Below are 14,150 nucleotides of genomic sequence, written 5' to 3'. Positions count from 1 at the left end.
TTTTAGATAGAGTGAGAATGAGAGCATGCAGCACTCGTGAGAGAGAGAGAGAGAGAAACAGAGAGAAAGAGAGAGAGAATTGGCATGACTGGGCCTCAGCCACTGCAATTGAACACCAGGTGCTTGCGCCACCTAGTGGGCATGTGTGACCTTGTGCTTGTCTCACCTTTGTGTATCTGACTTATGTGGGATCTGGAGAGTCGACCATGGGTCCTTAGGCTTCTCAGGCAAGTGCCTTAACCGCTAATCCATCTCTCCAACCCTAACCATTTATTTTTCTCCCCAATAAAATTGATCAGAAAAATGATAAGGACATGCAGAACTCTTTCTTCCTAACAGACTCTAATACTTCAAGGTGCTCCTGGCTCTCTGAGCTCCATGGCTTTACCCATTGCCTCATTTGCACAAACCTTGCCACATTGCAAAGAACTCTTCTTTCTGTTTTCTACCTAGATGCAGGAAGAATATTTTACAGCATAATTAGTGTTATTTCTCTACATTAATTACTTCACTTAAGCATGGAAAACATGCTCCACTAACTTTTAGCAAGTAAGCTACACTATCTAATCTTATCATGTAGATGATCACTCTACTATCTTTCCTTTGGCTGACAGAGCACTGCTTCTACATATGCAATCTTTGATAAGTCCAGTATCTGCAGTCCTCTCAGGTCCTTTTCTGTTGCCTCACGACTCTTGCTTATGGTGGCTTCTCTCTTCAGATGCCCAGTTATCTTTGATTGTGGGCTGTATATTCCTAGAAATCATATTAGGCATAGGATAATATCTTCCTCTGATCTTCCCTGTGTGGGGGTTCTGACTTACCTGGTGTCACCTTTTATCACCTTGTACCATCCACAACGAATAGTCTCTGTGGCCCATGAGTGGGGTGACTTACTTCTGGGGTGTTCTAGCTCTCAGAGGGACAATACTTTGGAGTGCTAGACAAAGGTGAGGGTCTCTCACCTTATCAGGGTCTCTACTACTGACATGCTCCAGAATCTAATTTCTGTTCCATGAAGATCATGGACACTAAAGTGTCATCTCAGAATCTCAGATGCACATGCTTTTAGAAGAAGAAGACCTATATTCCTTCTATATCCAAGGTGTCTTTCTTGTTTTGCTAGTTTTTCATTAGACACGCACGCACACACACACACACACACACATACACACAGCTTAGGGATTGATATGAATTATCTAGTTTTACTATTCAAAATAGAAGTACAAGTTTTGTTCTTTAATTTTTTGTTTATTTTTATTTTATTTATTTGAGAGCAACAGACAGACACAGAGAAAGAAGGAGATAGAGAGAGAGAGAGAATGGGCACACCAGGGCCTCCAGCCACTGCAAATAAACTCCAGACACATGTACCCCCTTGTGCATCTGGCTAACGTGGGTCCTGGGGAATCGAGCCTCGAACCAGGGTCCTTAGGCTTCACAGGCAAGTGCTTAACCACTGGGCAATCTCTCCAGCCCAACTTTTGCTCTTTAATAAAGCCTACAGCAACTAGGAATGTGGAGAGAAATAACTGAGACTGGAACATTTGCACAGATACTTGAGTCTATTTTCTTTTAAAGTTATCTTCTTTTCACTTAATACTGTGCGACTTCCTCACTTCAGTGTGTCTGTGTGTGTGTGTGCGCGTGTGTGCGTGTGCCTGTGTCCATGCCCAAGAGCATATGTGTGCCACGCCAGAGGACAACCTTGGGTGTTGGTCCTTGCCTTCCACCTTGCTCGCGTCAATGTCCCCTATTCATCGCTGTGCATGTCAGGCTGCCCAGCTCATGAGTTTCCTGGGATTCTCATGTCTCCATCTCTCATAGGCATAATGGGGTTCCAGATGCTCATGCTGCTTCCTTCGGTTTCACGTGGGTTCTGGGGATGGGAACTCAGTCCTCCTGTGTGAGCAGCAAGCACTTTTCCTCAATGAGACATTATTTTTTTCCTGGCTTTATTTCTTCAGTTTATTGATGTCACAGGACTGGCCTGTAAAAGCCTTGGACACAACACCTTCTGAGTCATCACACTCTTTATCTGTGATATGGAGAGAGAGAGAGAGAGAGAGAGACCTTGTGGTGTCTAAGATCCTGGTGAATTCCAACTTCATAGTACTCTATCATTCCAGCTGCACTACAAACCGACAGAAGTTTCAGGAAAACCGTACTAACACGAAACGCTCTCAGTTCTGTAATTTGGCGTGGTATGTGTGACAGCCTTTCATGCGTGGAGTACAATGTCACCTAGGTGGGGAATGACCCCGTGAACAGGTTTATGCAACGTAGCCGACTTTCTTACCTTCATTGCTAACCATGTACAGTGCTAATAACATTTGTACTTCGGATCCGGTACAATGGAGCCAAGTTATTTTTTATTGTTCAGTAAAAGTTGGGAAATGAAGGCCTGGCTGGCTTGAGCCCATCTGGTCAGGCTGTGGTGAAACAAGAGGAAGGAAGTGCGATCAGAGCAGCTGGCAGCAAGCTGGGTGTTCGCTGAGGAAGTGGAGGCATCTGTTCGACTGGGCACTGGGCATGGTGAAAATTCGAGACATCTCTTCCTGTGGAACCGGTTGCTCTCTCTGGGATACAGTCCCTTCATGGCTTTGTTTAATTTTGGTATGTATGCATGTTCACCTGTGTGTGGGCACATGTGTGGGCCATGTGCACAGGCATGCATGGAATACATTCATCTTATGCTTCTTTAGTGTGTGTTTGTGTGTTGGCACACATGGGTAGGTGTTGTGTACATGCATGAGAGCACATGTGTGCAGGCCACATTGGGTGTCGTCCTCAATCGGTCTCCACATTATTTTCTGAGATGGGGTCTCTTAATTGAGCCCAGAGCTCATTCATTCAGCTAGACTTGCCAGCCAGTAAACCTGAGGAACCCGTCTCCCAAGTGCTGGGGTTACAGGCGTGTGTCACCACACCTGGCTTGTTTTTCTTTTCTTTTTTTTAAACATGGGTGCTGGGAAATTTAACCATTTTGTGGTTATCCAAATGTATGCAGAAGTTCCTTTACTTGAACTATTTCGAATCTCCAGTTGAGATTAGCTGGTTTCCTCAAATATCAACGGACCAAGCCTGTATTCATCTGGTACTGCTTTTCTAAACTCTTACAGCATCATCTTTTCTTTCTTTCTTTTTTTTCCTCTTTACTTAAAGAAAATGCCTCAATATATTCAGTAATTTCAAGGCAACTTTGAGAAGCTGGCTGGCTGATCCCAAGATATTTCAGAAACATGCATGTCCACAATACCAAACGTGCTCCTTCATGATAAATTTATTCCTCCCTCTGGAAAGAGATTGACACCTGTGCCAGGGCTGGATGACCTCTGCTTTTATGGCCAACTTCTGGTCTTGTTTCAGAAACACTGTGTTAATCTGTACAGCAGACTTCTGACCTTTCAAGGCTCGAGGCTTCCAGCAAGCACATTTTAAGCTTAGCTGTAGTTTGAGAGCATATTTCTCTTTCTTTCATTCTTTTTTTTTTTTTTAAAGAGCCAACCTATTATAGACCCCACTTTGTATGGGAGCAATTTTATACAGTCAGCAGTCTTGCCTCACATTCACTCCTTAAGAAACTAACTAACTACTGCTTCTATTCAGGGAAGAAAGGGGATTAAAAGGTACCGTCACTGAAAATCGGGCAGGTAGCGGGGAGAGGAGAGATGTGGGAAATGCATTAAGAAGGAAAATTTTCTGTTAGCTATCATGCCCCACGCTGTTGTGTGTAATTATTAGCTGTGAAATAGCACAGTTTGAGCGTTATTACTGCACATTAAAGAACATTTCACTTATAATTATGGAACGAAAAGAAGCGTTTACAGCTCACCTACCTGAGCATTAACTTTGTGTATGTAAGAAAATATTTTAAAAACCTCTTCATTAAAAATCTGCAAATATGTGACTTTCTTTTTCTCATCTCATAGATCCTTTCTCCTTTTTTCCCCCCTTGACACATTGAATTACATCTTAAACTTTTCTTTTAATTAAATGCAGCACAAAAACTGCAAGGGAGGGATAGGAAACCCAGAGAAACACGGTGGTCTCTGTGCTTGCCAGCCGAAATAAATATTTGATAAATGAAGCAAATTTGCAAAGTGCAAAGGTGAAAAACATAAAAATCACTGTTTTTAAGCAGCAGTGGGATCTCCACAGATGCTTAGAGGCAAAGGAAGGTTTTTCTTTTGGCCACTGTTCCCAACTTTTGGAAATCGAATAGGCCACATCTGTGTATGTCAGTGGTTGTGTTAAAAGTTACGTACGAAGGTATGCAGAGTTTTAAAAAAAATTACTTCTTTTGTTAAAAAAATTGTTTATTTATTTGAGAGTGACAGATGGAGAAAGAGGGGAAGAGAGAGAGAGAGAGAGAAAGAGAGAGAGAGAGAGAGAGAGAGAATGGGTGTGCCAGGGCTTCTAGCCACTGCAAACGAACTCCAGAAGTGTGCACCCCCTTGTGCATCTGGCTAATGTGGGTCCTGGGGAATCGAGCCTTGAACTGGGGTTCTTAGGCTTCACAGGGAAGTGCTTAACTGCTAAGCCATCTCTCCAGCCCCCAAAATATTTACTTCTTTGAGAGAGATTGAGAGAGAGAGAGAGAGAATGGGCACACCAGGTCCCCTAGCCACTGCAAACAACTCCAGACACCTGCATGACCTTGTGCATCTGGCTTTATGTGGGTACTGGGGAATCAAACCAGGGTCCCTTGGCTTTACAGGCAAGTGACTTAACCACTAAGCCATCTCTCCAGCCCTAAAGATGGGTACTTGATGGGCCCATGCTTCTTCCATGACTTCTACTGGCTTTATGGACACTGGCAGCCACTTAACAAATTTTGGGGGTGATGGAACCTATTGATGCATACGTGACTTTGTGTTGTCCTTACTGTCAACATTTTTTCTTTTTCTTTTTTTTTTTTTTTTTTTTTTTTGGTTTTTCGAGGTAGGGTCTCACTCTAGCTCAGGCTGACCTGGAATTCACTCTGTAGTCTCAGGGTAGCCTCAAACTCATGGCGATCCTCCTACCTCTGCCTCCTAAGAGCTGGGATTAAAGGTGGGCGCCACTTCCCCGGCCTTACTGTCAACTTTTACCCTGGGGCTCCTATGTCTTTTTTTTTTTTTTAATTGACAACTTCCTTACTTGTAAACCACAGCCAATGGTAAAGCCCTTCCTCTTCCCACTTTCCCCTTTGGAACTCCACTCTCCATCATATCCCCTCCCCCTCTCAATCAGTATCTCTTTTACTTTGATGTCATGATCTTTTCCTCCTGTTAGGACGGTCTTGCATAGGTCGCGTCAGGAGCTGCGAGGTCATGGGTACCCAGGCCATTTTGTTTCTGGAGGAGCACGTTGTAAGGAGTCCTGCCCTTCCTTCAGCTCTTACAGTCTTCCCACCATTTCTTCTGCAATGTCTTTAATGCACTCAACCTCAGGATCCGGTCAGGAAGATGTTAAAGCATTTATTGAAGTGTTGTGTTTAAAATGTGAGATTTCAGAGGATTCAAACATTTAGCCCTTGAGTAAACTTCAAAGAATCTAGCACAAGATGCCTTGTTCTCCCATCCAAGTACTAAGTAGGCCCAACCCTGCTTAGCTTCTGAGGTTGGATGGGATGGGATGCATTTGGGGTGGCATGGCCATAGACAGGATGCCACGTTCTAACCATCCTAACACACACACACACACACACACACACACACACACACACTCCACATTCTCTTAAAATATTATTTATTCATTTGCATGTGCATGCATGTGTGCCAGAGCCTCTGGCTGCTGCAAACAAACACCCCGTGCTTGTGGCATTTTTCAATTTCAGATGTATATGGGTGCTGGGGAATTGAACCTGGATCAGCGGGTCTTGCAAGCAAGTACCCTCAGCTACTGAGCCATCTCCCTAATCCAGTGTGCACACTCTTGACCAAACCGTTTTGCTCTCTATGGTCCAGAACTCTTTTTAACTGGCCAGTTTTCTCAGGATTCCCCAGGGTGACGGTGGCTGAACAATGGGAAGCGTTCTCTATCAAGTCAGTGTGAGACACATGGAGGCTTTCTTGCAGATCTGCACATGCTAGCCTTTCACACACTCCTTTGGGTGTGTCAAATCAAGAGTTCGGTCAACCCCATACACTTGATTCCTGCACCCTTTCTATTTGGTCCTTAGAAATGCTGCCCTGGGTTTTCAACTGACCCAGAGTCCCAGAAAGATGGATCTATTCAGGGCCTGTCTCAAAAGTTTCCTTGGGCTGGAGAAATGACTCAGAGGTTAAGGCACTCGCCTATCAAGCCTGGGGACCCAAGTTTGATTCCCCAATACCCATGGAATGCCAGATGGCCAGGGAGGCATATGCGTCTGGAGTTTGGTTGAAGTGGGTATAGGCCCTGGCATGCCTATTCTCTCTTTTTCTGTCTGTCCTCCACCCTCTCAAATAAATAAATTATATATATATATATGTATATATATATATATATATATATGTATATATATATATATATATATATATATATATATATATATATATATATACATATATATATATATATATTTAAAGTTTTCTTACCTCTTTTGCCATGGCTTAGGAGTCTCCAGGATCACTCTTACCCTCACTATGATTGACGATCTTAAAAGAGGTCTTATCTTGCTCTCTCAGCCCATAGTGAGGACAAGTGATCACTTTCTGTCGCCATCCCCCACCCCTTGTCAAGGATTTTCCATAAACAGCCTTCAGCTGTCTTGTTCACTCATATGTTTGTAGCATATCCATCCTGGCTTACTTCCTGGGTAAACCCATAAGGTACAAACTTGTGAATGGCTTGTGCTGTGTAACATGAATCACAACAGACATTTGTCCTGCTAGGACCAATGAGCCTGTTACGTTGTCTGCTAGAGGTAGAGACAGAACAACTAAGTTTGGAAAACTTGTTAGTCCACTCCGACTGCTATTAAGAGAAAATAAGAGTAAGGTAGACCCATTCGGGTGGGCAACTACTTAGGATTACAGGTCCAAAAACAATAAGCAGTTATCTATACACCCGATAGATCCAATCAGCACAGAGATTATATAATGGGTCCAGAAAGAGTCTGTGAACCAAAATCTAAAAATTCCCTGACTTCCAAAAGGTTAAAAGCCCTGAATATGCAAACTCCTCAGGATGCTGGCTGGTCCATACAAAGTAACTGATGCTCTGTCTAATTCAGCGGTCTGTCAGGAGCCCTCACATACATGTAAGTAACCAATTCAATCTACCCCAAGGGTATCAAATGGCCAGCCTATCAGAAACCGCCAGAGAAGTAGCCAATCCAACCCACCTCGACTTGATACTTCACTTACATCCCCAAGGGTATAAAAAGCCCTGATCTAAGTCGCTCAGGACCACTCCCAGTTTGGGAGGGCTCTGCCTTATGTTTATTTTCACTTTATGCTTTGCCGTCCAATAGGCCTTGCCCAATCTACCCTTCTGCTGGGTCTGCACTTATCCTTTGTAAATGGCAAGACAGGAACTCGAGAGCTACTGGCTCAGCTTGTGTCTCCTCCTCTCATTTCCTCAATCCACAGTATTCCAGAAGGAAGTTCAGGAATGCAAACCTGGCCCAGTCCTCTGCCCTCACCCGCTTTGAAAGTCTTCCATGAGCAAACTTTCTGTGTCCTCATGAGGAAGGTTGAATCTTCCCAGAGTCCGGCTCCGATCAGCCTCTTCGAGTCACTGTAGTGTTGCCTCTTCTAGGATATCAGCACCATTTAAAAATTCTTAGTTTGGAATATTTTTAGCATTTCATAAACAGTGTCAAAGTACTCTGGAAAGTTATCTTCTCCTCCTGGGCTCATTCCTACAAAGCAGACAGCAATGGAGGCAGGCATTAACACCACCACAATCCCTCCTTCGCCCCTTATTCAGACCTTGCCAGCTTCTTACTAGTTACTGTTTTCTGAGTTAGGGTCTCACCCAGCATCTGGCCTTGTGTTTGGCCATCATCCCATCTTCTCAGCTTCCTCTAATTTGCAAGAGCCCCTGGGTGTGCCTTTGACTCATGACCCTCACATTCCAGTCAGATGAGGCTGAGCTTTTAGGAGGTCACGACACTCACTGCCTCATCATTGCTGATGAGAAATGAATCACTGGAAAGGTGGTAGGCACCAGGTTTCTCCAATTCATCCCTTCTCTTCGTCATCAGGTATTTGAGGGCTGTGCCAATGTCATATTTCTTATACACTTACCCTGCAACTGAAGCATCCATTGCACACTCAACAAGATGTTGACCTGGTAGCGAATTTCTATTTGCCTCATGACTTTTTCATTGACAATCTGAAACTCTACCGTAGGCAGAGCCATTCATTCATGACAATTATTTGAACTGCTTATCCAAACAATCAAATAATTTGTTATTTACTTTGCTCTGTAGGTTAGTATCATTTGTATTTGTGTGTTATTTGCCTCAATTTAATCTCAGTGTTTCAGCAAAGACTTCCAGGTTGGAGTGGGCAACATCAACATTAATCACGGATGTGATGAATTGAGCAATGCAGTTTTCCATGGAGGCTAAGAGCTTCAAAGCAAATATAAACAAATAGATTTGACAAGCAACAATTCTTTACAGGGAGTGTCTCTGTGGAATCACCTGTTCTCTACTTAAAGAGACCTGTAACCGGACATGAGCTGATGACAGATCAGGCAGGTCTGTTTATGGGTGTGCCTTCTGACCATGTGGCAAAGAGAATATGAATAGAAACTATGTATTAGCATGGCTGCGTTACCCTCTACCATTGGGCTGCATCCCTGGCCTGGAGGATGTAGTTTTAATATATGTAAATTTTCTTAATGACTGGTCAAGCTGGGTATTTCACATGCTTATTGTTCCTTAAACATATATATTGTATTTATTTATTTAAGAGAGAGAAGCAGATAGATAAACACAGACAGAGAGAGAGAGAGAAAGAAAGAGAATGGGCACGCCAGGGCCTCTAGCCACTGCAAATGAACTCCAGATGCTTGCGGTCACCTTGTGCATTTGGCTTTATGCGTATACTGGGGAATTGAACCTGGTTCTTTGGCTTTGCAGGCAAACACTTTAACAACTAAGCCACCTCTGCAGCCCTTATTATCCACCCCCCCCACTCTTCACCTTTTTTCCCAAACAATCTGCTGTAAACTTTTCTTTGATTTTCTTTGAAGTGGTTATTCTTTTTCTGTTTTATAAGAGTTCTTCATTTTGGATGGTAGGTCTTTTAAAGTTATATCTTTGGAGTGATTAATCTGTTTCTGTTTTATAGGAGTTCTTTATACATTTTGGATTGTCGTTTAAAGTTATAACTTCTTCCACTCTGCAGGATTTTTTTTGATGAACACAAATCCTTAATTTTAATAAAATCCAATCAGTCAATCTTCTCCTTTACAGCTTCATTTGGGAAAAAGCCAGTCCCTATCGTGGACATTGTAACTTCTTTTATACCTTTTCCCTGATAGTTGAAGATTGCCTTTGAAGTCTGACTTTTCCATCTAGAAAGACGGAAAACTTCCCCTTTCCCAGTAAATGTGCAATCCCAGGGTTCCGTGTGTGAGAGTGTGGTCTATTCATGCGGTCTCGCTTTCCTTGGGCTAAAACCACACACAGAGCTCAGTGTGACTTCGGATACGATGGGTGCCTGGCAGAGCCAGTCTGTTCTGCTCACCTACGTCAAGGTTGCCCTAGCTGTGCTTTGAGTTTTCCTACACAAAGCTGAGAAGCAACTGCTTAGTTCCATGAAAAACACCTGTGGGTGCCTTGGTTGGACCTGCCCTCTGTCTGCATCTCAATTTTAGCGAGAACTGACATTTACCCCATGACACTTTGTAGTTCTGTGGGGAACCATAAAAATGACCTGCAAACCGAAACCATGCCAAACAATCTCAGTAATTATGATGGTTCTGTGACCTTTAAAATTTCTTGTCAAAACATTAAAACTTCTTTTATTGTCAGCTATAAATGTACAGGAAGTAAGAAGTAGTAAAACCAATGTTTGCTTAGTACACTGTAATTTAAGACATGAGAAACATGGAGAATTGAATTAAAGTGTTTTCTTTCTTTGTAAAAAAATAAAATAAAACCTAGTAATCGTTTGACCAGTGCTTGCCTACTCAGTATGGGACTTTTCGGAATGTGCAATGCCCCATACCTTGGCGGATCCTCACACTCCTTTCTTTTATAAAAATATTTTATTTATTTATTTGAGAGGGGAGAGAGAGGAAAAGGCAGAAAGAGATAGAGATAGAGATAGATGATACATAGATAAAGAATAGGTACACCAGGGCTTCCTGGCTAGTGTAAAGGAAATGGGGAATCAAACCTGGGTCCTTTGGCTTTGCCAGCAATTTCCTTTGCCACTAAGCCATCTCTCTAGCCCTGTCATGCTCCTTTCTAACTTCTGATCTGCTTACGACCTTTTATTGTTTGCATTTTCAATATGGTAAAGGATCTCCAAGATGGCTTTTGAGGGGAGTTATTTTTGTAATGTCTTTATTCTTTCTATCACACATGCTCCTCACGTGTGCCAATTGCTGCTTTTATTGCTGTCCTTTTGCTGTATCTAGAGTTTCAAGTGGTAATGGTGTCAACATTACCATTCCAACTCTCTTCCAACGACAGCTCATTTCACTACAGTGTTATCGCCTTGTGTTTCTTTGCCTCATGGCTTGTTTCCCTCTCCTGGCCTGTGCCCCAGCTCACAGAGCCTGTGGATTGTACCTTACTTGGCAAAAGTGCTTACAGTGGATTAACTTGAGTTAATGATCATGTGACAAGAAACCATTCTGGATTATCAAAGTGGTCATGATGGAACCACAGGAAAGTTTATAAGCGGGAGGTAGGAGATCAGAGAGCAGGCAATGTGAAGATTGAGGTAGAGATTGGAGGGCTGGAGAGAGCTTACTTAGTGGGTAAGGCACTTGCCTGCAAAGCCTAAGGACCCAGGCTGGATTCCCCAGTATCCTTGTAAGCCAGATGCATAAGGTGGCACATGCAACTGGAGTTTGTATACAGTGGCTAGAGGCCCTGGAGCACCCATCCTCCCTATCCCCCCCCACTTCTTTCTCTTTTTCTCTCAAGTAAATAAATAAAATATTTAAAAATGTTTTAAAAAAAGATTGCAATTGTATGCCAGGCGTGGTGGCACACACCTTTAATCCCAGCACACAGGAGGTAGAGGTAAGAGGATTGTCATGAGTTTGAGGCCACTCGGAGACAACAGAGTGAATTCCAGGTCAGCCGGGCCTAGAGTGAGACTACCTCAAACAAACAAACAAACAAAACAAAAGATTGAAGTTGTGACCGTGAGCCAAACAAGGCAAGGATGCAAGGAAGCCTCTACAGGCAGAGAGAAGCAAGGAGTAGATTCTTCCCCAGAACGACCAGAAATAATCAGCCTTGCCCATCCCTTGACTTTAACCCATAGGCTTCCTTCCAGACTTCTGACTTTTACAACTGTAGGAGAACAAGTTTACCTTACTGTAATTTGCCTTAGCAACAATAGGAAAGGCATACACTGTACTTCCATCTTCGCTGGCTGATTTTCTTTTCCATTATCATTGTCCAGTTTTGTAAGAGGACATGTGGATAAATCACTGGGAGACAAGGAGGCAACAGGGCTGAGTGCTCTGTTTTCTGTGTGCATCTGCATAGATGTGCAGTGACCATCCCCCATCCAAGTACTGACCAGGCCTGACCCTGCTTAGCTTCCAAGATCAGATGAGATCAGGCGCATTCAGGGTGGTATGGCTGTCAATGCAGTGACAATCTCTACACAGACTTTCAAAGAAGTGACGTGAATGGTTATCACGCCTTATGTTCATCTGTTATTTATCTAATGATGCATAGAACTGTTAGTGACAAATCTTGTACTCTAGTTGGTCACATAAATAATACTGTAGAAACTGAAGTTAGTCTAATTAATTAATTTGAAACAGTGAGAGAGAAAGAGAGAGGGAGGGAGGGAGAGAGAGAGAGAGAGAGAGAGAGAGAGAGAGAGAGCGAGAGAGCGCACCAGGGCCTCCAGTCACTGCAAATGAACTCCAGACAGATGCACCCCCTTGTGCATCTGGAATATGTGGATCCTGGGGAATTGAACCGAGGTCCTTGGGCTTTGCAGGCAAACGCCTTAACTGCTAAGCCATCTCTATAGCCCTAGAAACTGAAATTTGACATTGTTGTTAGGAGGTGGGGATTGTGGAGGTGTAGGTAGAAGTATGAATGTAAAGTGTTCTCCATAGTCTCACATGATTACAATTAAGCCTTACACACAATGTGCAGCAGGTGGGATTTGGGGAAGTGGAGCCATCAGAGGAAGACCTTGAGGTTTATTAACCTAGCTTAGACTATTTCCACCCATATATGTGACAGCTTTCTGCTCATGCCATGGTACCCCCACCATGGTGAAATTCCTCTTGAAACTGGAAGTCTGAAATAAACCCTTTCTCCCAATAAACTGCTTCTGTGTGGATGTCTTGTCCTAGCAATGAAAAGATAACTGCTCTGTGTGTCAATCTTTCCTCATTCCCCAAACACCATCTCAGCATTCACACTCTCCTCATCCACTCCTATGTCTTGATTTCTGTCTTCTCTTCCATATAACCACAAATCACCACCTATTCACTCATTTCATCCAATTTTTAACTTTGAAGTTCAGCTTCACACTGGTTGTTAAGTATGAAAACAAAAACGTGTGTATTAATTTCCAGGGGGGAGTCAGCTATGGAAACAAACATCTCCAACAAAAGGTGATAAATTCTGTGACTAAGAAAATATTGGAAGTCTAGAATGTTCTGTGATGATGGAAACAATGTTTTCCATTTCTTTTCCCTGCCAGCAATTGCATCAAGCAAAATATCTCAAACTTAGTAGGTGCCTTGTAATTAAATATTAGACATGGGTAGAAAAACTTGTATAGATGTCGTAAAGAGAGAATTTGTAGCCAATATAAAATAAAAGAGTTGACAAGCAACTCAAGTAATTTTAAAGACAATCATGAAATAACAATATAACGGGTTTGCTTGGGGGTCAGACCAGAAACCAAGAACTTTAAGGGACTGGTGTAATTCTACACATAGCACCTTCTTTTGAAGGATATATACATACAAATGGTCTCACATAAGCAATTAGAACCAAATATCAGAGAGTCTGTAAATATGGAGAGCATGAATGACCATGCCAGCAGTGATGACAGATCCTGGCCCATATCTGCATTTTCTATTCAGGCTAGATTTAATTTATTGCCTAATTAATGATCCCACTAGAAGTAGATAAAACAACAAATTCATGGAGTTTACAGATGGTTCCTAATTAAGAGATATTACTCTCTGAATAAAGACTGGTAAGCATTCAATCAACATAGAAGATGATGGAATTATAGAAAAATGATTAATTTTACAAAAATCAAGCTATTGTTTGTCAAAAAGTAGATTGAACATATGTTAGAAGTGGAAATACCAGATAGAAAAAAATAGAATAGAAAAAAAATTGGCATTGGTCTAAAACATCATAGCAATGAGTTAGGACTTTTTATTTTTTTGCATGTGTACATGAGGGGTGTGTGTACGTGAGGGGTGTTCATGTGTACGTGGTGTGTGTGTGTGTGTGTGTAGGGGTGTACTCATGTATGTGTGGTACATCTGTTTGAAGGGTGCATGTGTTTATGTATGTATGTAGAGGCCAGAGGTGGTCATTAGTGGTTTTTCTAAGTTGCTGCCCAGCCTACTTTGTGACAGTGTCTCTTGCTGAAACTACAACTCACCTATTTGTGTAGACTATTGAGCCACGGGGATTCCCTGTCTCTGTCTTCCCAGCACTGGGATCACATGCACATGCCGCCATGCCCAGCCCTTTGCATGTGTGCTGGGAACTTGAATTCAGTTCCTCATGGTTGTACCACAGGCACTTTACTAAATGATCCATCTCCCCAGCCCTGAAAATACATTTTAATACATGTGCTTTTGTATAAAAGTTATATATATAGTTGAGATGGTTTGAATCAGGTGTTCCCCATAAACTTAGGTGTTCTGAACGCTAGGTTCCCAGCTGATGGAGATTTTGGTATTAACGCCTCCTGGAGGAAGTGCATTGTTGGGGGCAGGCTTATGGGTGTTATAGCCAGTGTCTCCATGCCAGTGTTTGGCATACT

The sequence above is a fragment of the Jaculus jaculus genome, chromosome 15 (genome assembly GCF_020740685.1).
Source record: "Jaculus jaculus isolate mJacJac1 chromosome 15, mJacJac1.mat.Y.cur, whole genome shotgun sequence".
Taxonomy (NCBI): Eukaryota; Metazoa; Chordata; class Mammalia; order Rodentia; family Dipodidae; genus Jaculus; species Jaculus jaculus.
Note: the sequence above shows the minus strand (reverse complement) of the source record.